The sequence below is a fragment of the Lactuca serriola genome, chromosome 3, assembly GCF_051521515.1.
Source record: "Lactuca serriola cultivar US96UC23 chromosome 3, Lser_US96UC23_V15, whole genome shotgun sequence".
NCBI classification, from domain to species: Eukaryota; Viridiplantae; Streptophyta; class Magnoliopsida; order Asterales; family Asteraceae; genus Lactuca; species Lactuca serriola.
Genome location: NC_136410.1, coordinates 23,341,929 through 23,365,490, shown reverse-complemented (window position 1 = coordinate 23,365,490; position 23,562 = coordinate 23,341,929). Strand labels below are relative to the sequence as shown.

Here is a 23,562-nt window from a genome sequence, read left to right as displayed (position 1 = left end):
TTGACTCACTTGGCGGCTATAGTTCCCTTCCTCAGATGGCTCGTGAACTGGCTCCGTCGGTTCAACATGTATGGTAGGTTCGTCCCTATTTTCGTGGAGCATCCATCTCATTTCTTCCCTTTGTTCAGCTAGCATAGCCTGAATCATGGCTTGAACTCCAGCCATGGTGACTGGCTCAGGTGCAACTTCTTCAACAACAGGTATTTGTTGAACCACTGGGGGTTGGTTCCTACCTCCATTTGCGTTCACGTTTCTGCTACGGGTCCTTGCCATCTTGATCTATACACCGAATAAGGTGAATTTAGATCTTTATTTAGGATAGACGTTTTAAATCGTCCTTATCACTCCGAAATGTTTACATGCTAGTTCTAATATCGTAGTCGTACGTTTAGAATCCTAAACACATAAGGTTTCCAGATCCGGTCGACAACAGACCATAGATCCGAACAATTAACAGCATATTATGCACAAAGCATTTAGCACATAAAAGCATTTTAGGCACAATTCCTAAAATAAGCTAGTGCTCACACCTCACAATCATCGCTTAGCATTCTAAGTTTAAGTGTAGAAATCCTACAAATTCCTAGTTCGCTTAAACTAATGCTCTGATGCCAACTGTGACATCCCCAAAATCACGGCCAGAAAAGACCGGTTTGTTTATGCTTTGTTTAAAAATCAGAGTTACATTTTAAATGAAAGTGTTGCGGAATTTGTCCCAAAACAAAAATATGATAAAGATTTATCAAAAGCATTTCCATAGAAATGGATTTCATTAAAAGACTCAGGATGTCATGTTCGTACAGATCAAAAACATAAACAGTACAATATAAGCCTTACTACATTATTTCATATCTACAGGCCTATATCCGTAATCCCTCGTCCAAAACATCACACCTATGCTCATGCGCCACTACCTGTAATACATAAAACTGAGTGGGTCAGGCTTGGGAGCCTGGTGAGCACATAGGGTTTTCAACCCATAATAAATAAGTTTATTAATTTCATCGATCAACAATAACCCGATTACCCGTTCCCGTTATCCTCACTTTACGTCCCTAAACACCTATCATAAGGGACCTAGCCTAAGGATCATCATCGGGACGGACACTACTGCTAAGGGGATTCCTCAGCAATAAATGTCCTAAAGGCAACCATGTGGGGGATGGAGTACACCGGTGAACATATCGTTCACAAACACCTACAGGTTGCGAGCCTGCTAGTGTTCCACTGGACTGTCTAGAAGAGTCCGTGGTCGTCATCCATACTCCGCTAGATGACAGAATCAACAACATCAACATCGAGGCCTCTCATCATTTTATCACACATCACCTATTGCATCTACCCATGTTTTACCCCAACATTTTCGTAGATATAAAATACATATACAGTTTAAATCATTGAAAACATGTATAACAACGTTCATCTAGCATAGATAGCAAGTATTCAGATAATATGCACACATAGCACGTAATTTATATAAAATACTTCATATCTATGTGTAAGTTGAAAGTAACTATGCACTCACTTGTTAAGGTGATGATTCCAAAATCGGGCAGCGCTTGCTTCTAACGATTCTATTTTCCTTCGACGAAACCTAGCATTATTATCGCTAAATTTTAGTCTAATATTTACCGTGACCAACTATTAGTCTTAGTATTATTATTATTATATAAGCGTTAAACAATATTTTCCAACCACTATGTACAGACAGGGGCCAGACATAAAACACCGGAGGGCAGGACCACTTTGGCATATAGCACTTCTGAAATCCAACAACCCTATGCGGCCCTTTAAACCAGATTCCCCGTACCGCGAGTAGTTAAAAAAAAATATTATAACGACACTTATATAAGTTATAATAATAGCTCAAATATTTATTATAAGTTCATAATAACAATACTAATTTTAAATATAAGCTATATTAAAATAAGGTAAGCATAACTTACTTACAAGGGGGTTTTAGCTAGGAGTCGGGCTCTGCAGGGGCAGAACTTCGTCGCTGAATCTTTCTAAGAAAGATTCGTGCAACGCTTCAGCGCTCACCTTACTATACTAAGCTACAGAAAGAGAAGTCGAATCACGAGGGACCGAAATGCTCGGGGGATAAGGAGAGAAAGACTCTTGAATCAAGAGAATGGTGCAAGAAATATGAGAGCCCAAGGCTCTTATTTATACTAATTGAATTTTCAAAAACTACCCTCCATAATTACTTAATGACCTTTTAGTTATATAAACAACTAAACACCCTCTATAATACTATTATAAATGGATTTAATGATATTTGTACTAAACTAATGTCGAAAGAACTCAACATTAGTCTTATAATGACCGCATCGTCGATACCTTTCTAATGATATATACATATGTATATATATATGTGTACGTATACATGATTTATACTTTATTTTAATACGTAAATATGCTATTATAATTTGTAACTCGTTCATACGAACTCCGTTTTTGACGTTCTTTATATCCACGCGTAGGTGAAGACGTACTCTACAACTTTCGTTTAGACTCCGTCGGCTAATTTTGACTTTATTTTTAAAGTTATATTTTTAACAAGCCGGGACAGGATTGGTCTGTTTAAAATCTCATAACTTCTTCATACGAAGTCAGATTTGGGCGTTCTTTTTATCGATGTTCTTAGTTTAACATATTCTACGACTTTCGTTTAGATCACTAAGGCTAAATCTCGCTCTATCGTAAATTCACTATTCACGCTTCCCGGTATCGTGCCGGTTCTGTCGTGAAACTTCGACGAGTCATAACTTCTTCGTTATAACTCGGATTTCGGCGTTCCTTATATGCACGGAAACCTTGAGACATATTCTACAACTTTATCTAGAGATATCGGGATTATCTCACACTTTAATTTTGACGCTCATTTTTATTCTTTATTAATTATACATTTATAATTAAATAATAAACACATATAATTCACATAATACTCAAATATTTCATCTTTATTACTTCAAAAAGAGTTACAAGAGTTGACCTAGACTATTACATTGACAAAAATGCTTAGCCCTGAAACCCGGGCGTTACATAGGGAGAGAGGTGATTCCTTATCTTGGAGGATAAGGGTTCTTTTTATACCTGTTGTTGTGGGGAGCATGTCCCCGACAATACCTTTTGTCTTGTCTAGACTGTCACGACGTAGAGACGTCCTATTGGCAGACTGTGCACCACTAGCGGTTATCAGCTATTAGTGTGAGCGCTACACTTGTCGCTCTGGGGAGTGGTTTGGTTCTGTTTTGGCTTGTTATAGACCAGAACCAATTGTTCTGAGTTGGACATTGGCGTTAGGACGTCAGGGCCTAAGTGCTAGGCTGCGGGGGTGAGGGTCCGGGCCTAGCACCTAAGCTGAGTAGTGCCAGTTAGCTAGGTTATCCTTTAGATAATCGTCCCATCATCTTTGACGTATTCCTAGAGAGATACATTAGCAAGTCCCCTAGGCTAATAAACGTCAGCTTAAGCCTTGGGTACCTAGGTTGTACTAGCTCAGATCTAGACACGTGTTTCGTGGGGATGGCTCTGATATCTGATAGTGCGATAGATCCGTTCAGAACAGACGATTTATACTTTGGTAACAGTTCGATTCTCCCTCTTTGTATTTAAAATTCCCCTTTATTAGGGGCAGTTTTGTTCTTGGTGTCTCCTACATTTCAACCATCCAGACAACACTATGTGTTTACTCTTCTCCTACTGTTTTCTGTACTAGATCTTCAATGGCATCTATGCGATCTATGAGTGACCCAAACCCAGAAGAGTTCAAGTCTTTCCAATTCCAATTTGGGTTTATGCCAATATCGGAAGGTTGGAGTGCTTGTGTCGATTTTCGAAGCGGGGCTTCAATTGTCAATATCGGATTTCTTCTATGAGGTTATGCGTGGGTATGGCTTCTCTAAAGATGACCTTACTCCTAATGTTGTTAGTAAGATTGTTGGGTTCGAGTTGGCTTGTCGAGCCTTGCGTGTACTTCCTCAATTTCGGGCCTTCCAGTTTTTCTGTAACTCATCCACCCAGTCTGGAGTACATACTTTCTCTCAGTGGCGCAATACTCACGCATTTGTTGTTAAGCAGAGGTCTCCTTGTATAACACACCGGATTTCAGCTATTTTTAAATTCATCTATTCGTTTAAATTTATGTCATTTTAGTCCTTGGACTGGAAGGGAGTGGCCATGGGAAGCCATATTGGCAAGTTTGTAATTTGGATGCGGAAGGGGTACGCTAAGCGTACTAGGGCGTACACATGTACGTTGGGTGTACTCATATCCGAGTGAAACCCTAAGTTTTAGGGTTTGTGGGGTATTTAAGTATTTAAGAACCTTTATAGCTCATTTACCCCCACCTTTCTAGCCTCCAAGCACTTTAGTCATTTTTGGCAATCCTTAATCCTTTAAGAGTGTTTTTGAGCTAAAAGTGTGTTATTGGTGTGCTTGAAGAAGAAGGAATTGCATCAAAAACCTTAGAAGTTGAAGCAAGCTTATGGATCTTGGATCATTTGTAACGACGTGAACTTCCAAAACAATTTTTCATTTCCAAACATAATAAATTTCATAAAAACAATTTCAAAACTCATTGTCTCAAATGTTATCTCAGAAAACATGTCCCAGAATATCAAACACATAAATCTCTATCAGTGTGTACGGATCATGCCGGCGCCTTTCCGCGATCCTCGCTGGTACCTGAAACACATATCACACAACACGGTAAGCATAAATGCTTAGTGAGTTCCCCAAAATACCATATACAACACATACGCCACTCAAGGCTAATACTCTACAAGACCTTCGGGTCAATTTGTCTCAAGGGACTTCTGTACCATAGTCCTAGTAGACCTTCTGGTCTCACTTCTCTGACCTTCCGGTCTGTATCATCTTGACCTTCTGGCCCATACACTGTTGACCTTCCGGTCCATACACTGTTGACCTTCCGGTCCATATCATAATACTCATAACATAACATAGCACATACATATCATATAACATCATAGATCACATACTCATCATAACACATAAGACCTGACCTTCCGGTCACACATAATTACCACTCTAGGTAAAGTATAGTGAGAAGATCACCCTGTATGATGTCGGATAACCTCTCGTGCTCGAAAAACCGACCTAGACTCCTCCCATCAACATAATAACATCTATAATCAATACTTTCTCTTATCCTCATTTCTAAAGAATGGGTAGAAGACCATTCTACTCCTCCCTGACCTCTCTTGAACTAGCTTGACCAAAACCCTAAGGTCAACTGAAGTCAGCCGTAGTCAACGGTCAAACTTTGACCAAACTCATCTAGTGCACTCGTGTGACTCGGAGAGTCTATACGCGTCCTCTTAATCCTCATAAATCCTCACTCGACTCGTCGAGTTAACCTTTCACTCGACGGGTTACCACTGGTCACGAATCGCGGGGCAACCCGACTCGACTCGTCGAGTCCTCTTATGGACTCGGCGAGTTCTCTCCATGGTAACACTCAAAAGACCTTCTGAGGTCATATATGCTTCTCTAACCTATAGATCTAACCTTCCAATACACAATAATCACGTAAAGTTCCAACCTTTACACTCATGCAACACTCATAGGGCTTCTTTTGGTGAAATAGCTTCTAAAATGGAAACCTAGGTTCATATCTCCAAAGGAATACCATAAAGCAAGATAGATAGGACTCTTTGGACCTCTTAAGGTCCAGATCTAAGAAGAATTCCACCTTGGGACCTCATATGCTTCGAATCCAAGCTAAAGAAGGCATAAGAAAACCCTAGATTCAAGTAGATCACCATATACACGAGAATGAGCATAGATTTATACCTCTAGCAGCCTCTTCTGATCAAATGCAGTAGATCTGAGCTCCTCAGTCTGTCTAGCTTGCCCTCCTTCCTTCTTTCTTGAAAAATCACACTAGAAATGAAGAAAATGGCTTCTTTTCTTACTCACAATGCTCTCAGGTTCTCTGGTGCTCGTAAGGGTGAAGGTGGCCGCAAATAAGGGCCATAAGATCCCTTAAATAGGGAACAAGCCTGAGGATTTAGGGTTTCTGTCCACAGCGCGGACTCGTCGAGTCGACTCTCCGACTCGTCGAGTCCATTCATTAATCCTAGTCAGCAGTCACGATCCTACTCGGCGAGTTTAGGTGTCAACTCGTCGAGTCCCTCTCCTTGAATCAAAATAAATACTCAATTTATGATACCTGGAAATCCGGATGTTACATCATTACCTATTTTGGAAGCTCCAGAAGGTAAAAAGTCTTCACCTTGATGCTTTGTTTGCTTGGATCTCATTTTGGTAGCTTTATGTTGTTTATCTTGTCTCAAAAGTCCCATTTCTATGCATGTTTGGTTTTGGACGTTTTGGGTTGTCCTTTCAGACCCTAGGATGGGTCCTAAGCCATAAAAATGAGGTCCCTTTAGCTAGTTTGGATTCATGCTTCTTGTAGTCTTAATGAATTAAGACCTTGCATTAAGGACTTTATGGACGTGAAAAGTCATAAAGTTGGAGACTTTATGACTTTAAAGGGCATTTGGACCGTAGATCTGAAATATAGGCTTAAGTTCTTAAGCCATTAAGCACTTAATGAAGATTTGAGGACGGCAAAGTTATGCCCAATGTAGGTGGGAGTATGCCCCATGTACTTAGTCAGCCCCCCTGTAAGCTAGTGAATGCGAGGTTTCTTGTACGCTCAACGTACCTCCGGAGTACGCCCTGCGTACTCGCATGGGTCAGCCCATGTTGAGTTAACTCGGTTGGGTTGACTCAATGGGATTATGGACTTAGACTAGCTGACTTTAAGTTTGACCATGTTTGACCAAGTTTTACCATGTTTGATGAAGTTTGACTTTTGAGGGTATTTTGGGATTTTGATGGAATTGGTCACTTGATGGATGTTGGCATTGAGTAGAGAGCTGAGATTGAGAGTCGGACTTTATCAATTCTGCTCAACTTGTGAGGTGAGTTTTCCTCACTATACTTTCGGGTCAAAGGCACCAAGGTTGGCCCTTTTGTTGATAACCTGATATTGTTGATATGCTGAGTATGGAATAGATATGCATGCTAGTATTGATATGCTAGTGTGGTAGATCTGTAGGACTACCTGTGATACTGTCTGTTTATCTGTTTATGATGTTATCTATTATATGTCGACATATTGTGTGGGTTGTGTTGAGGTTGTACTGCTCTGTGTTGTAGCCAACAAACCCTGGAGCAAACTAGATATGATCTGAGGGCTAGGGAGGGCATGCCAGACTCATACTGAGGGCTCATGAGCATTCCAGATACGAGCTGAGGGATAGGAGGGCATGTCAGACTCATACTGAGGGCTTATTGGTATTCAGTCTGAGGAATGATCAGGTCGGGGAAGAAGTTAGACATAAGTTGTGGGCCGGGGGGCAAGCCATACTTATGTTGTGGGCTCAGGGGTAATCTAGTCTGTTAACTGTGGACCCATTACATATTTTTATTATATTTGTGCTATTTGTTTTTGTATTGGTATTTTGAGGGAACTCACTAAGCTTTGGTCTTACATTTTTGGATTATGTTTCAGGTACCTCAGAGGATCGTGGGAAGGCGAAGGCATGATCATGCACCTCCTCATTTTTGTTTCATGATTTTGGGAATACTCTGATATTGAACCTGTTTTTAAAACTATTTGTAAACAATGATGATTTTTGGGTTGTTTTAAAAGTTTAATTTTTTCATGAATTTTACGGATGTTACAAGTTGGTATCAGAGCCTTGGTTTGAGTGAATTGGAGGAACACTCGTGTGAATCCAGTCTGAAACTAAGGAAAAATATTCTAAATGATTTTTTTCAAATGGTTTTCAAAATAATCAAGGAGGATGCGATGTCTACGATCAGCCGGAGCCAGTAAGTAGACCCTAAAATACCATACTGTTATTCGAAACTGTGATGTGTTAGAACAACATGCTAGTGATAGGTCAGGGATCTTCAAGATTTGTTTTTCATGATAGAATGGCCTGATTATATGATGCCTGATAGCCTAGGGTTCTTCTCTAATAAAATTGACATCATTACTGTAGTTGCTTAGTATATGCATCATAGTCATGCATAACTAAGATTTTATAGCCTGAGAATTTTTGGTCTAGCCTTATTTCCTGTTCTTGTTTGATGAAGGGCTTAAGGTAGGATCATATATTCGATTGTCTATAGGGTCCAGTGTTATGTATGGCTAGCGTACACAAAGGCTGCAGGGTTGGTGGAAGTTTCATGGATGAGTTGTGTGGGGTGAGCCGGCCAGTTGTGAGATGTTTAGCCTTTCCTCTAGGGAGTGGGGCTTGAGTGTTTGTTTATGCTAGTGAGTATTGTTAGGGTGTTGTGATGATCCTCTGAGACAAATATGGGTAGGTGTGGAAGGTAGTATGGGTTTGTACTACTGAAAACACTGGACCCATACGCGTAAAAAGGAAGTCGCAACCCCTAGGGCTTTGTTGAGAGTTGGTTCCCCTGATATGATATGCGTGTTATCTGATATCCACCTGGTTTATTTTTAGTATGGTCTAGTTCGGGATTCGGAGGTGGCCGTTAGGGCGAGTCAGCTGCGTTGGATGACAGGATCAGGGAGATCCTACAGGAGGAGGTTGTAGCTCATTTCCGAGCTTAATTTCCATAGATATGTGGGTCTATCAAGACCCCCATGATTGAGTACTTTGATGAGCACTATGTTGCTTTGTCTGAGACTGCAGCCGCTGCAGCCGTTGCGGCATCAGGGGTTGGATCAGGTCGGATTTTTCAGTATCGGGACTTCGACAATACGAAGCCCCCGACTTTCGATGAGGTGCAGGACCCGATCATCACCATGAGGTGGCTATCTGATGTGGAGGGGTGTTTCTTCACTTGTTCTTGTCCAGCTGAACAGAAGGTCAGGTGCGCTTTGAACCTCCTGAGGAGCGGAGCAAAGGATTAGTGGAGGCTTTCTACTAGTTCATATTTTGCTGAGCAGAGAGCTGTTGTGTCTTGGGAGCAGTTCTATGAGATGTTCCGCTCCCGATATGTGCTGCTGGTGGAGAGTGAGAGGTTGGCCCACGAGTACCTGGATTTGAGGTAGGGTTCTGAGACGGTGACGGAGATCACTAAGATGTTCATGGAAAGGGATATGTTTTGTCCTGAGTTTGCTGCATTTGAGCAAGCTCAGATGACCCATTACTCGAGCATGCTCAAGACTGAGATTAGATAGTTTGTTTCCACCCAGCACTATGGTACCTTGTTAGAGATGCAGGAGGTCGCCAAGAGGCATGAGATTGAGATTGATTTGCAGACGAGGGAGCATAGGTTGGCCCTGACACACTTGCGGCGTGCGCCAAATCGGTTTAAGATCGCCGATGTCAGATCTGGGGGGCAGAAGGGCCGCACTTGTGGGAAGTGCAACAAGATGCAGGAGGGTGCTTTCCGATCATCTTCTGGGTGCCACAATTATGGCCGGCAGGGCCATATGGCGAGGGATTTACGCCAGTAGGCCCCAACACCTAGTTCCAGGATGTGTTATCATTGCGACCAGGTTGGCCATGTGAAGGCCAAATGTCTCTCGCTTGCTGCGAGGCCGGTGCGGGCTCCAGTGCTGACTACTTTGAGGATCACTGATGGGCGTCAGGGTAGGGTGGAGCCCCCAAGGGCTTGAGGTCACGCTTTCCATCTTACTGTCGAGGAGGCCAGAGCAGCTCTAGATGTTGTGACTGGTATGTTTTTACCCATTATTCTGTTTAATGAGATTAAAATTATAAGATCAATAGATTCAAAACAGGCAGGGAAATCAAACACAAGAATGGAGATCAAAGTTGTGCTGAATGATTAAAAAGCACTGCCTTAGAAGAGCTCGATTAAGAACTGCTACTGTAAAGGCAGAGTAGGGTTACAAGATCATCGACAGAACACAATGCATACATGCACTCTTTATACTCTAACCTTAGCACATTAATATCGGGTGGACATGTCCATTACATAAGATTAAATAAAACAATACAATACAATTATTGACACAACACAAAATAATCCCAACAATCTCCCCCTTTGTGTCAATAAAGATGGCAGATGTTTCATTGTTGTTGTCGCTTTAGAAGTTTAAACAACTTCGGCATAATACCCAGCAAAGACTTGCGTACCGGGATATACCAATTGATCATGTACGAAAAACACTTATTTTCTACAACACTGTTCTCTTTATTCCGACTTACGAAATCCAGGATGTATTCGAGATAGGAGGATGAGTATCGATGCTTGTCTGGCAAATAGAAGCAGGCTCTATGAAAGTTCACATCCGACTTTTCTCTTATTTGAAAAGTGACACTCCAATCCTTCTTTCATATTCTTCCCAACTTCATTGTATCAAGATCCTTCAGAGACTACTTGGGGAGAACTGTGGGCTTCTTATGTAGAACAGTGGCAATCTCCACATCCATCTTTGCAACCTCTTGGATGTAACAGACCAACATTCGTTTCAGATGTGCAATGATAGGCTCGAATTTATGTTGATCCTTCATCAATAGAAGTAACAGAGAAATCCAATCGAATGGGTTGAGGCAGGGCAGATCTACGAAAGTAAATTCGTGAGTTGACTCAAAACCCCATTGAAACGAGCATTTATGAAGCTCTTAGTTTCAATTGATCCGAACACCTTAACAACTGTGATATTCTTTGAGCTCCACATTTCATATTGTGGCCTCATGTGCTTTATATAAAATGAACAGAGCGCCTGATCAACAGCTTTGTCAGCTGGATAAATGTTCGCAATTTTGTCAAAGCTACGAAACAAAAAAGCCTTCGGAGTAATAGGCATATCAAGCTGTAAATCAGAGGAATTCTCCATGTCGAATGACTCAATAGGCTCTAGCCAGTAAAAGTTCAGATTGTTGATGGCTTCATTAATAATTCTCTCAAGTGTCCATAGAGGAAAGATAGTTTTCTGAGCTTTCAATTTTTCCTCTACTTCACGAATAGCTTTCTCTCGTTCTTCTGCCTCCCTAGCGATTCACAAATTATTATCAATCTCAACATCGCGAGATTTACGCTTCAGCTTCACATTTTCATCCTCTTCTTCCTCTTCATCATTATTCACAAGTTTTTCTTTGCATCTCAAACTCGAAGCTGTATTAACCTTCAGTTCAATTATCTTAGGCTTTTGATCTTTATCATCACCACCACTAGCTGGTTTCTTGACGCTTCGGTTTCCATTTTATTTGCCTCTTTCGTTGGTTCTCCCCTTTTTTTTGGAATAGAAGATTCCGAAACACCCTGAATCATGTCTAACATGGAGAAGATAGGCTGTAATTTCTGTGCGATATGTTGACGAACTAAAACAGTGAAGAGAGAGTTGCGAGTCTCGATCAGATTATATAATCAACATTCACATCAGCAACAGAACTACAGACTTTAGATCAGCAATTTGGTTATTGGCATTTTTTAACTTGACTGAAAGAACCTTTACACGCTCAGTTTTAACAACAAGTTCATCCATTATCTTGTTTTCATGAGCTAAATCAACCTGAAGTTTATCGATTGTGGAAGAGATTGAAGTTTGAAATTCTGCATTATCCGATTGAATGCTTGTGCGAACCTTCTCAAGAGCATCCTTTTTAGTGTGACGAGAAGTTCCAAGACTGTAAATCCCCTGATTCGCTTTCGTAGTGTTTGATTCAAAGGATGTATGGAAAGTACCCATAAAGGCTTGAGCATCAGAAATTAGTTTTGCGACTTTTTCGGTCGTTTCCTTGCAAGTCTGGGCAAAATCGGAAACGAATTTGCTAGTGAGAGAAAGGTTGGAAGCTTGCTCCTTTGTAAGAGTTTCCAGAAAGGATTTGACAGAGGCCTGGGAGTATTCATTACGAGAAGAATCCTTAGAGGACTCACTTAAAGGATCCAGATTGGAATTCAGTTCCTTGAACTGCTTTGCGATTCATGGGAGCATCATCTTGGTCACTCTTTGGTTGAATATTGAAAGGACTATAATGAAAATCCTCAAAAGCATCCCGATCATCACCAAAGACAGTATCTGGATCATCTTGACGATGTGGTGAGATTGGAGCGGACAATGTACCAACAAAAATACCAGAAGCCCTTACCCCCGTATCAGATACATTGTAGTGACTAGTGGTGAACTTGTGGTTGTTGTTGTGGTTGCTGTAGAGTCTGTGAAGAGCGGAGTAGATAACAAAACCAAAGCTTGAGGTTGTGAAACACCCACCGAAACATTTGGGCAGGGAGCAACCGAGATCGGTGTTGTAGTAGTGGGTGATGGTGGAGTAAAATCTTGAAAGAAATCATCTGTAATTGTCTCGAAAGTTGGAATAGAGAATGATACCTCATGATTGGTTTGAGTAGGAATGGGCTACGAGAAGATAGGTTGCGAAGTCGCTGCAGTATCGTCATGTTCATGCTGGACTCGTTCTTGACTGCGAATATCCGAGATGGTGTTGGACTGCGAATCCTCCTCATCTCTTGGTGAAGGAGTTTGTGGTTTGTGAACGACTTTCTTTTTCTTTATCAGAGTCTAAGCAGGTTCGGAGGGGCCAACCTTCGTCTTTTGCTTGACCCCTTTCTTAGGCTTTTCAGCCTCTTCCAAAATTTGTTGGATTGCAGCAGTGAGAGGATGAACACCTGAAGCTAGTAGTCGACGATACTCAACAATAACTTGACTGTTTACGGGGACATTTCGTAGCATTGGTTCTGGAATTGAACCAACGAAGGAAAATCATGAACTATCAGAGAGAATCACATTGGTTGTGTGAAATATCGTAATGAGACCCAGAAAGGTGTGGCCTTTAACTGGGAAGAGAAATAGGAGAAGGCGTTCCAAACACTGAAACGAGCTTTATGCAGTGCACCGATACCATCCCTCCCAGAAGGGATAGAAGACTTCGTGGTTTATTGTGATGCATCCAACGAAGGGCTTGGTTGTGTTCTTATGCAACGATGAAAGGTAATCGCCTATTCCTCAAGACAGCTAAAGACACACGAAGTCAACTACACCACACATGATCTTGAGTTAGGAGCAGTAGTATTTGCTATGAAGATCGGGAGAAACTACATGTATGGTACAAAAAGCACTATCTTTACAGACCACAAGAGCCTTTAACATATATTCGACCAGAAGGTGCTCAATATGAGACAACGACGACGGGTCGAGCTACTAAATGACTACGAATGCAAAATTCGTTATCAACTCGATAAATCCAACGTAGTAGCTGACGCCCTAAGTCGTAAAGAATACTCTGGTCGTAGAGTCAAATCCTTGACTATGACTATCCATTCACACTTGTCCATGCAAATTAAAGAGGCTCAACTTGAAGCCTTGAAACTTGAAAATGTGGCAGGTGAATCCCTGAGAGGGATGGATAAGAACCTAGAAGTCAAGTGCGGTGGAGCCTCATATCTCATGGATTGGATCTGGACACTGAGGCATGGTGGTTTCAGAGACTTGGTCATGACCAAAGCACACAACAATCAATATTCCATCCACCCAGGTTTAGATAAGATGTATATAGATCTCAAAAAGCTATACTGGTGGCCTAACATGAAAGCATAAATTGCTACCTTCGTGAGTAAGTGTCTTACTTGCGCCAAGGTTAAGGTCGAATACCAGAAACCCTTAGGTTTACTACAATAACCGGAGATACCGGAATGGAAGTGGGAGCGGATCACAATGGACTTCATAACCAAGTTGTCTAAGACAATGGGTGGTCTCGATACCATATGGTTGATCGTAGACAGGTTAACAAAGTCCGCACACTTCCTGCCTATCAAAGAAACTGACAAAATGGAGAAACTAACGAGAACCTACATTAGGGAGATAGTACGACTGCATGGTGTTCCTAGATCCATTATCTCTGATAGAGATAGTAGATTCATTTCAAGGTTCTGGAAGTCGCTACATGGTTCCCTAGGAACTAGGTTGGACATGAGTACAGCCTACCATCCGCAAACCGACGGACAAAGTGAGAGAACTATTCAAACTTTGGAAGATATGTTGCGAGCCTGTGTGATAGACTTTGGAAAGGTATGGGATACTCATTTACCCCTTGTCGAGTTCTCTTACAATAACAGTTACCACACGAGCATTGATGTGTACAAACTCACTTAGTTTTAAACCTACTTTTAATTATAAAATAAACACACAAAGGCAGTGGACCTATCAATTGTGGTATAGTTAAATAAGTAGGGTATCGAATTCAGGGAACGGTAAATTAAAACTAAAAACTAATTCTATCTAAATTAATTAATAAGTAGGGGGTTTTCTCTAGTTTTACAAGACTAGAAACTTACTAATTATTACTTAATTTAAAACTTAGAAAAACAAAGAATTAACTAGATTCAATAATGGGAAGGAACTTCTGGTTAGTTCAACTCAATTGATCCTATGGTTGATTTCAAGGTAATGGTGCAATGGATTAACTCTTTTGTTAGTTACCGATTCAAGTGATTAGATTCGCATTCACTACGCTAATCCTTAGCAAATAAACTAACTTAAACAGTGGCCAGTTGTCTAATTTAATTAAATTCACTAGGTTATTTATTCGGGTTAATTTAGACTTGCAATAGTTAACTAATTTGGTCCTTTAATCAACTTCTTGTTGATGGTCATCACACAAGCTCACACATGAATTTACTCAATTTTCTTATTAATTCTAGTTTCATGTTCATTAATCCTAGACATATGATAAAGTGTTCACATAACATATGAGGTTAACAACTAAGAGATGTTCATGCAGCTCAATTATCTTCCTATTAACAAAAAAATAGTTATCATTCACACATAAGGTTCTTTAACAAGCTAAAATCAACAAACTCACAAATATTAAATCAATCCTACCATAAATCAAACCATAATCACAAAATCATCTATCCTAAACAGAAGTTATGAGTTTTTAGCTCATATCTACAGCAAATAACAAACTAAAAACATAATCTAATGATTGAAACATGGTTTATGCAATATATTAAGATAAAAGTAGTGTGTTATTTCCTTTGATATTCTTCCAAATTGATATCTAAGTTGAAATCTCGAAAACCACAGCTTCTAAGAACCCTTCTGGCCTCCAAAATCGTCCTAAACCTCCCCCATTTGTTAGCGTTCGAATGAGAAGCGTTTATATATATATATATATATATATATATATATATATATATATATATATATATATATGTGTGTGTGTGTGTGTGTGTATTATGAAAACAGGGGCTACTCGGCGAGTCCAGTGACCTACTCTCCGAGTCCATCACTTAAAATCCCGTGTACGACAAGGCGAAGTCAAGAATCGCGAAACTTCTGACCAACTCGCCGAGTTGATGGCCTACTCGCTGAGTCCGTTTGGAATCAGCATTTTATCAAAACACAAAAGTTGTCCGAAATTGTGTCTAGTTTTCAGAACATTTTGAATCTCATAAATCGGAGTTACGGTTCATGAGATATGGCCAAAAAACTGACGAGGGGTCAAGCTGTCCAGCAACATCCTTCTTTCTTCAAAATCCAAGATCCAAGCCTCCAATCACCAATTCCACTTCATTTTCCTTTCGAGCATGTCTTTGTTGCTGAAAATGAAATATTTAAGCTAATTAAGCACCTTTGGTTCATTAAATGAGATAAAATCAACATAAATTATTAAGATAATGCATGAATTTTATAACTAAATATGCCCATATCAAGCATAAAGGCTGCTCCATTTGAAGCCCTCTATGGCCAAAAGTGCAGATCCCCTCTGTGCTGGGGTGAGGTGGGTGAAACAAAGTTAGCTAAAGGACAAGTTCCTAAAAGCACTCTCACAAGTCCGAAGATCATACGGGAAACGAAGGAGAAGATCGTTCAGATTCGTGAATGATTGAAAGCCTCTAGAGACCGACAGAAAAGCTACGGTAGGAGCCCACAGATCCGGACAGCCACATCATTACATACGAGTGGACGATGACGTCACTCAAGCTGGACAAATGATTTTGATGCACATACTTCATGACACCTCTAGACGACAACGTTGGAACATGGTTCAAAACGCTCCGTCCAGGAAGCATATACAACTTTGGGAAACTGAAATACCTATTCCTTACAAAATTCATGCAGGTATGAAAGTACAAAGGCGACTCATACTCCATTATCGACTGCAAACAAAAGGAAGGGGAAACGGTAATAGAATACTTCACAAGGTTCACGAACGCCACGTTGGATGTCCCAGGACACAACGAAGGTTTAATAGCAGGAGCCTTCACATGGGGACTCCTACCAGGCCCTCTATCCCAAAAACTTATGGGCAAAAGAACGCAGACACAGGCTACACTGAAAGAAAAGGTAGACCGATACCTGAGGCAAGAGGAAGGGGAAGCGACGAAACAGGCATACCTGAATGCCATGACCACCTCCACGACAAAGCGCCACAGTCTGCCTCATGCAGTGGCATAAGGCGGGAACATGTACTTCGGGCGAGGAAAACGCCTGCACGGGCATTTCAGGCCAATCACCAGGGATGACAGGTGGGGCCGACGGCCAGAAATCTATGTGGTTGCAGACAAGTAGCCATAAAAAGTAACGAAGGGATGATTCTACAAATACCATAAGAGCAAAACACATGACACTACCAACTGTTCAATGTTGAAGAGAGAAATGGAGGAAAATCAGTTAAAGGGAAACCACATCAAGGTGGCGCGGTGACTCCGCGCCAAATTTGACGCTAAAAATTCCAAGGATGCAACAAAAGAGCATGGCCAACCCAGGGAAATCCTCATGGTACGAACTAAGCGGGAGCGACAAGACGAACATGACGACCTGATAAGCCTCACCACGACAATGAAAGGGCTCACATTTTTAAAGAGAGACCCTCGACCCAAAGGATGGTGGGGAGAAAACCCACTCATAATCCAAGGGTCCATTAAGAATGTAACAATCCATAGGGTGTACATCGACATGGGCAGCTCGACGGACATCGTCTACGAACATTGATTTCTCCTCCTCACCGACAGATGGAAGGAGAATCTCAAGCCCACCACAGGGAGGCTCGTAGGTTTTACATGGCATAGCTTATGGCCCATAAGCGTGATTCACCTGCCTCTCACGTTGACCAGCCATGACAAGCAGCGAAGGAAGACAACTCTAATCGACTTCGTCGTAATACGACACCCAGCAAAGCATAACATCAATCTGGTGAGGACAACTCTACTCAAGCTTGGAGCGATTCCGTCAGCAATGAACGGGATCGTAAAGTTTAGCACCACCAAGGGGTCGGGCACAATCCTCGCGACCCCACCAAAGGAATTGCAATGCTTTGAGGTCATGCGGCCGACAGAGATAGCACAGGAAAGCAAGAAGGCACGTGTTGAGTTAACAAACGGAAAAGAAATCATCCAAGAAGAATACCCAGACCAGCCGGTCAGCATTGGCAGCAACCTCCCTGAACCCACTAGGCGAGCGCTGACCAACCCCTTAAAACAATACAAACATGTATTCGCTTGGACCTCCACCGATGTGATAGGGGTAGACATGGAAGTCATGCTTATGATCAAACCAGACACAAAGGAAGTCAAGCGGAAGAAAAAGGTTTAATGGGGAGACCGCAACAGAGCAATTAATGCCGAGGTAGCCAAGCTAAAAAAGGCAGGAATATTAAGGGAAACGATCTTCCCAACTTGGATCGCCAACCCTGTTATGGTAAAGAAGCACGATGACTCGTGGCGCATGTGCGTCGACTATTCTGATCTGAATAAGGCGTGCCCCATATATTATTATCCTCTGCCAAAGATCGATCAGAAGGTAGAATCATTGCAAGGGTTCAAGTTAAAATTTTTCTTGAATGCATACAAGGGGTATCATCAGATCTTGATGAGCAAGGAAGATGAAGAGAATACAGCCTTCTATATAGACCACATAGCTTTCAACTATACAAAGATGCCATTCGGATTAAAGAATACAGGAGCAACATACCAACAACTAGTCGACTCCGTATTTGCTAAATAGATCGGAAGGAATATCGAAGTATACGTTGACGACATGGTCATCAAAATCCCAGATGAAGGAAAGTTACTAGACGACGTGGAGGAAACCTTGCAGACATTAGAGAAAGTCATGTTGAAGCTAAACCCAAGAAAGTACACCTTTGGAGTAGAAGAAGGGCAGTTCTTGGGATATTATGTCACTAGGCAAGGAATACAACCCAACCCAGTCAAGGTCGACGAGTTCATGGAGGCCCCGCCACCAAGGACCCTCAGAGACGCCCAAGGCCTGAACGGAAAATCGAAAACCCTAAGATGTTTCATATCCAAATAGGTTGAGAAGGCTATGCCTCTCTTCCATACGCTCAAGGATTTTATCGAGAAAAACAACTTCCAATAGACAGCAACAACGGAGGCAGCACTACAACAAATTAAAGAAGTCTTGCACAAGTTGCCCACGCTAGCCAGTTCTATCCCAGGCGAGACATTGCAAATGTACCTCTCAGTCTCAGCAGAAACCATCTCCTTGGTCTTGGTTGTAGAAAGGGAAAGAAGGCAGGCACCAGTCTACTTTGTTAGCCAGACATTGCAAGGCCCTGAACTCAATTATCCCACTCATGACAAAATAGTGCTCACACTTATTTATTTTGTGTGACGCCTGAGGCTCTACTTTGAAGCGCACCAGATAGAAGTGCGAACAAACTTTCCAATCAAGAAAATACTGCTCAAACCAGAAACATCTGGACGACTCGCAAAGGGGGCAATCGAGTTGGGCGGCACAACATCAAATATCGTCAACGAACGAGTATCAAAGGGCAGGCACTTGCGGATTTCCTGCTTGAAATCCCCGGGGGAAGGGAAGACACGAATCAGGAAGGAAAACCGATAGCAGGAGAACCGCCAAAGGACAACCGGAGATGGACTCTATACATGGAAGGTGCGTCCAACAGGGAAGGCTCAGGAGCGGGCCTAATCCTAACCAACCCAAAGGGGGAGGAAGTCACGTATGCCCTTCGTTTTTTTCGATATTGTAAAATTCAACCAAAGTCAAACTTGGGTCATCTAAGGTCAAACTTATTGTTTTGATCTATCTTATTAAGTTTAGAATTAAAAATCTCTATGCGTTTAAACCTTTTATTAGAAGTGTTACGAAAATTGGAAGCAAACTGCATAAATCCGAGAAGACTTGCTAGGACCGCAAACCCACGCATGGCTTCAAAGACTCCGGATAAAAAACTCGCCTCGGGCCGAAAACGGTCGAGAACGCAAACCATTTTCAGCCGAGAACCCTCAACAACAAACTATTCTCGTTCTCAGATTGGCTAAGGACCGAAATCAGGCCAAATTCTATCCTTGGCACACATTCCAACACGATTTCACACCTTTCAATGAACATATCACATCAGTTTTGACCCTATAAGGAGGCCAAACGGAAAACACTTCCTCATTCTTACCTCCTTTGGCCGAAAACACGCCTTTTCTCTCAAGATCATCAAACCGAGAACCCTTTTTTTCTCTCAACTATCGTTTGAAAATCCTTTGAATCTCCTTAGGATCTTGCTAAGAACACCAAGTGTTCTTCATTTCATCAAGCAATCACCTTCCTTTTTCGTGATCTTTAGCCGAAAACGCACACGCCTTCTTGGTTTCACCAGGAACACCAAGATCACACCACTTGAATCTTCATGTGGCCGAAAACCCAAGGTTGACCGAAAACTCTCAACAGCCTTCAAAATAGCTTCTAACACTCTTATTTTGTAAGTGAAACTTACAAATCAGGCTATTTCCTTAACATACTTGTCATTATATTCACTAATTGTATATATATATATATATATATATATATATATATATATATATATATATATATATATATATTACGTGAAATGCTTTTAGGACTCGTTTTTGTCAGAAGATCTAACTTGTGGAAAAGCATCCTATATCGAACCTTCAATCGAATCACTCACATAAGATGAGTTCATACCCCTACAATTTACCTTTTCTTTTCAATGTTTTCAGGAGGAGAATACAAGCAAAACACAATATAATTGTGTTAACACTTACATGTGAAAGCAAACAAACAAAAGAATTCTTATGATTATAAATATTGTTAAAATCATATTCAAACTCTTTTTAAACTATTTTAGATTTCCATTTATATCAAAATCATATTCATTTGTATATTTATGTATAAATAGGCTTTAACAGACTTAGGACTATTGCTAATATTGTAACTCCTGTTCCTTGTTTGGTTGTGGGCTTAGGGTATGATCACTTGTCCGACTGTCGGCTAAATCCTAATTATACATGCTAAATATATACATGAGTATTAAAACTCATTTCAAAAACATACTTAACTCATTTGTATATGCTGAGCAAATGGGTCTTTTCTCCAAATCATTTACCGTTCAAACAAACACACTAGTAAACTATAATGGGTATAGTTTAGAGAATCAATTTATACTATTTTCTAGATCAGAGAAACATTACATTAATCAATATATACATACTATTACTTTTCATTAAAAAGTTATGTTATAAACAAAAAGGATTCTCAGTTATTACTCGTAATACGTTGAAGCAATATGTGAGTAATTTTTATGTACTTATCTAAGTATGGGTAAAAGTACTGAGTTTATAACCAGAGTCTCTTGTAGGGAGAGCGATGACAATTGTGTATAGATCTATTTTGGGACCGACAATCCCACATCCAAACTGTTAGCTACAGTCAGTTCGGCATGCCTGAGGTGACAAATGTCGTTAACAGTTTTGACGCCTGAAAAACGTTGTTATCAAGCAGACAGGGTTAGTATTGTTATAAGAACTCACATGGAGAAAATCCCGACCTATTTACGAGTAATATATATTCAAATAACTTCATTTGATTGGTGATTACAAAACAAGCTTACTTCAGTGGTGTTATTTTAAACAATACTACTGTAAATCATTATTTTCCATTATATGCCTACTGAAAGGTTCATACAAGGACAAGCATACTATTTTTCTAGTAAAGATAGTCTACTATTTCAGAGTACAAACATACATTATACTACTTCAGAGTACAGACATACATTATACTATTTCAGAGTATAAACATACATTTACACTATTACAGAGAACAAAACATACACTTGGGTCTTAGGGTTGAAGACTACATTTCATTTACTATAGAAAATATGGGATTTTCTGGAGAACGCACTAATACAATCATGGAACAAGTACAAAAATTAAAACACTAAATACTTATGAACTCATCAACTTAAATGTTGATACTCTCTTTTCAAATAACTTGTATTCTCAGGGAACCAGTAGACAGGTACACTAGTACATGTTTTGAGAAGACGGAGCATGTTCAAGACTCGTCTTTTATTTTGCTATACATTTTGGTGTCATACAACTATGCAAAGAGCACACATGTATTAACTATATTATTAATGCAATGGATGTTGTTCCTTGTTTTACTATTGTGCAGTGTTATGATACTGTACATGATGTCCTCCACCGTCGAATATTTCTGCCATCTCGGTTTGGGGGTGTGACACAGGGAAACCCCTCAACCCCCATGACAAACATCTCCAGTCCATGACCATTTTACCAATGGGAGATAGACATCATGGGGCCATTCCTAGAGGCCCCGGGCAAGGTAAAATACCAAATAGTTGCAGTAGATTACTTCACAAAATGGATAGAGGCTGAACCGCTGGCATGCATATCGGGGAGGCAGGTATCAAATTCATGCAGAAAAGTATTATGACCAGATTGGGAACTCCCAAGATAGTCATCAGGGATAAAGGGCTGCAGTTCGTCGAGAACCCGTTTAGAGATTGGTGCAGTGACAAGGGAATCACGCAGAGGTTTATGTCGGTAGCACACCCCAGGCGAAAGGCCAGACAAAAGTGTCCAACAGAACAATCATAAATGGGATCAAGAAGCTCCTTGGGAAAGCTAAGGGCAATTGGGCCGAAGAACTACCAACCATACTTTAGTCATACAGGACAACGCCAAGAGTGGGCACGCAAGAAACTTCATTTAGCCTGACATATGGCACAGAGGCAAAGCAGCTGGTAAAGCTAACAGTGGGATCGTGAAGAGCTACCCACTCTTAAGAAGAAACCAACTCCCAAAACTTGAGGATGAGTTTGGACCTTCTCGAGGAACGACGTGAACAATCAAGCGTCTGACATGCTGCTTACAAACACACTGTTGAAAAGTACTATAACCAGAGGGTTAAGGAGAAAGCTTTCAAAGTGGGAGACTATATGCTAAGTGCAACGAAGTAAGTCGGGCCCAACCACAGGGCAAGCTGGGTGTTGGTTGGGAAGGACCATATAGGATCGTCGAAGCCAGCCGCAACGGTGCATACGCGTTAGAAACGATGGAGGGAAGACAAATTCCAAGGACATGGAATGCGAGAAATCTAAAGAACTTCTACTTTTAGTACACCTCCCAGGTTGATCGCTTAAAGAAGACGAGCGATGCCAAAGAATCATGGCGCTTTGGTAAGCAACTTTATCTCTTACTTATAACAAGTTAATGTTGTGTGGGGTCGAGCAACATCTCTCCCCTACTTCAAAATACTCATTGTATTAAGAACAAGAGTCCTATTTATAATACTTAGTGTATTAACTCCAAAATACTCACTATTGGGTGCAAGTTTTCTATTTATAATACTTAGTGTATTAACTTCAAAATATTTAGTGTATTGAAAGCAAGTTTTCCTTTCATAGTACTTAACGTATTAAGCCCAAATACTCAGTGCATTAGGACAAGTTTTATATTTGCAATACTCAGCATATTAAATTCAAATACTCAGTGTATTTGCAAGGTTCAGAACATGCCACAAGAGTTTAGATACTCGATATGTTTATATAATTGAATTGACAAGCGTATCCACACGGCTCAACGCCATAATTGAAATAACATGCATGGAACACCCACAATATCAAACAAACCAAGCAGAAATCAAAATACATAAGAAGCCATTCATATTACAAGATAAAGGTTCATTACAAAAGCAAGGCCTAAGAGGCCGACATTAACAAAAAACTATTCAAAAACAAAACAAAGAGTTACAGAGGTTCAAAGATTTCTTTTCACACCCTAGAGGGGCAGCACATGGTACAAAGTACCTCAAGAAACAACAAGATCAATACCATTAGCACCATCCCCCAACACCAGATCACCAACATCGGCATTGGCACTGCCACCCACGTCCTCGCTGTTACCACCACCTCTATCACCAACATTAGACCTGCTATTACCACCATCGCCTTCGCCATCACCACCATCAATCAACATACCCTCAAGGGTCTCCTCAGCATCGTCAAAGGCACAAAGTTCTTGAAAGCCCTGCATGTCCAAGTCTCCCAAACCCAGCAGAGACGCATGATCCATGCTTGAAAAAGCAATAAAGGCATCATTCACACTTAAAACATGGCCCGTTCGGGAGCTACTAGTATTCAAATCGTAAGAACCAGAATCCAATTCAGCCGTCAAGTTGCTATGATCGGACTCCTCTCCAACAACAAAAGTCACGTGGCGAATGAGACTCATGACACCGGTGAATTCAGGATGCTCGATCGACTTGTCCCAGATACAGACAACGCCTACACGTAACAACCAATCCCGATCGTG

General features: G+C 41.0%; 1 long non-coding RNA gene across 2 annotated transcripts; it reads right to left on the bottom strand.

Moving 5' to 3' along the window:
• Positions 1 to 841: 841 nt before the first annotated feature.
• On the bottom strand, positions 842 to 2,197 carry LOC145094299 (uncharacterized). 2 transcript variants are annotated; one of them, XR_013703268.1, is made up of 3 exons: positions 1,947 to 2,197; positions 1,526 to 1,594; positions 842 to 914 (listed from the first exon to the last, which is right to left on the bottom strand). It is a non-coding gene; the product is annotated as an uncharacterized LOC145094299 (long non-coding RNA). The 2 variants fall into 2 exon arrangements; XR_013703269.1 differs by having other exon boundaries at positions 1,951 to 2,196.
• Positions 2,198 to 23,562: the final 21,365 nt, after the last annotated feature.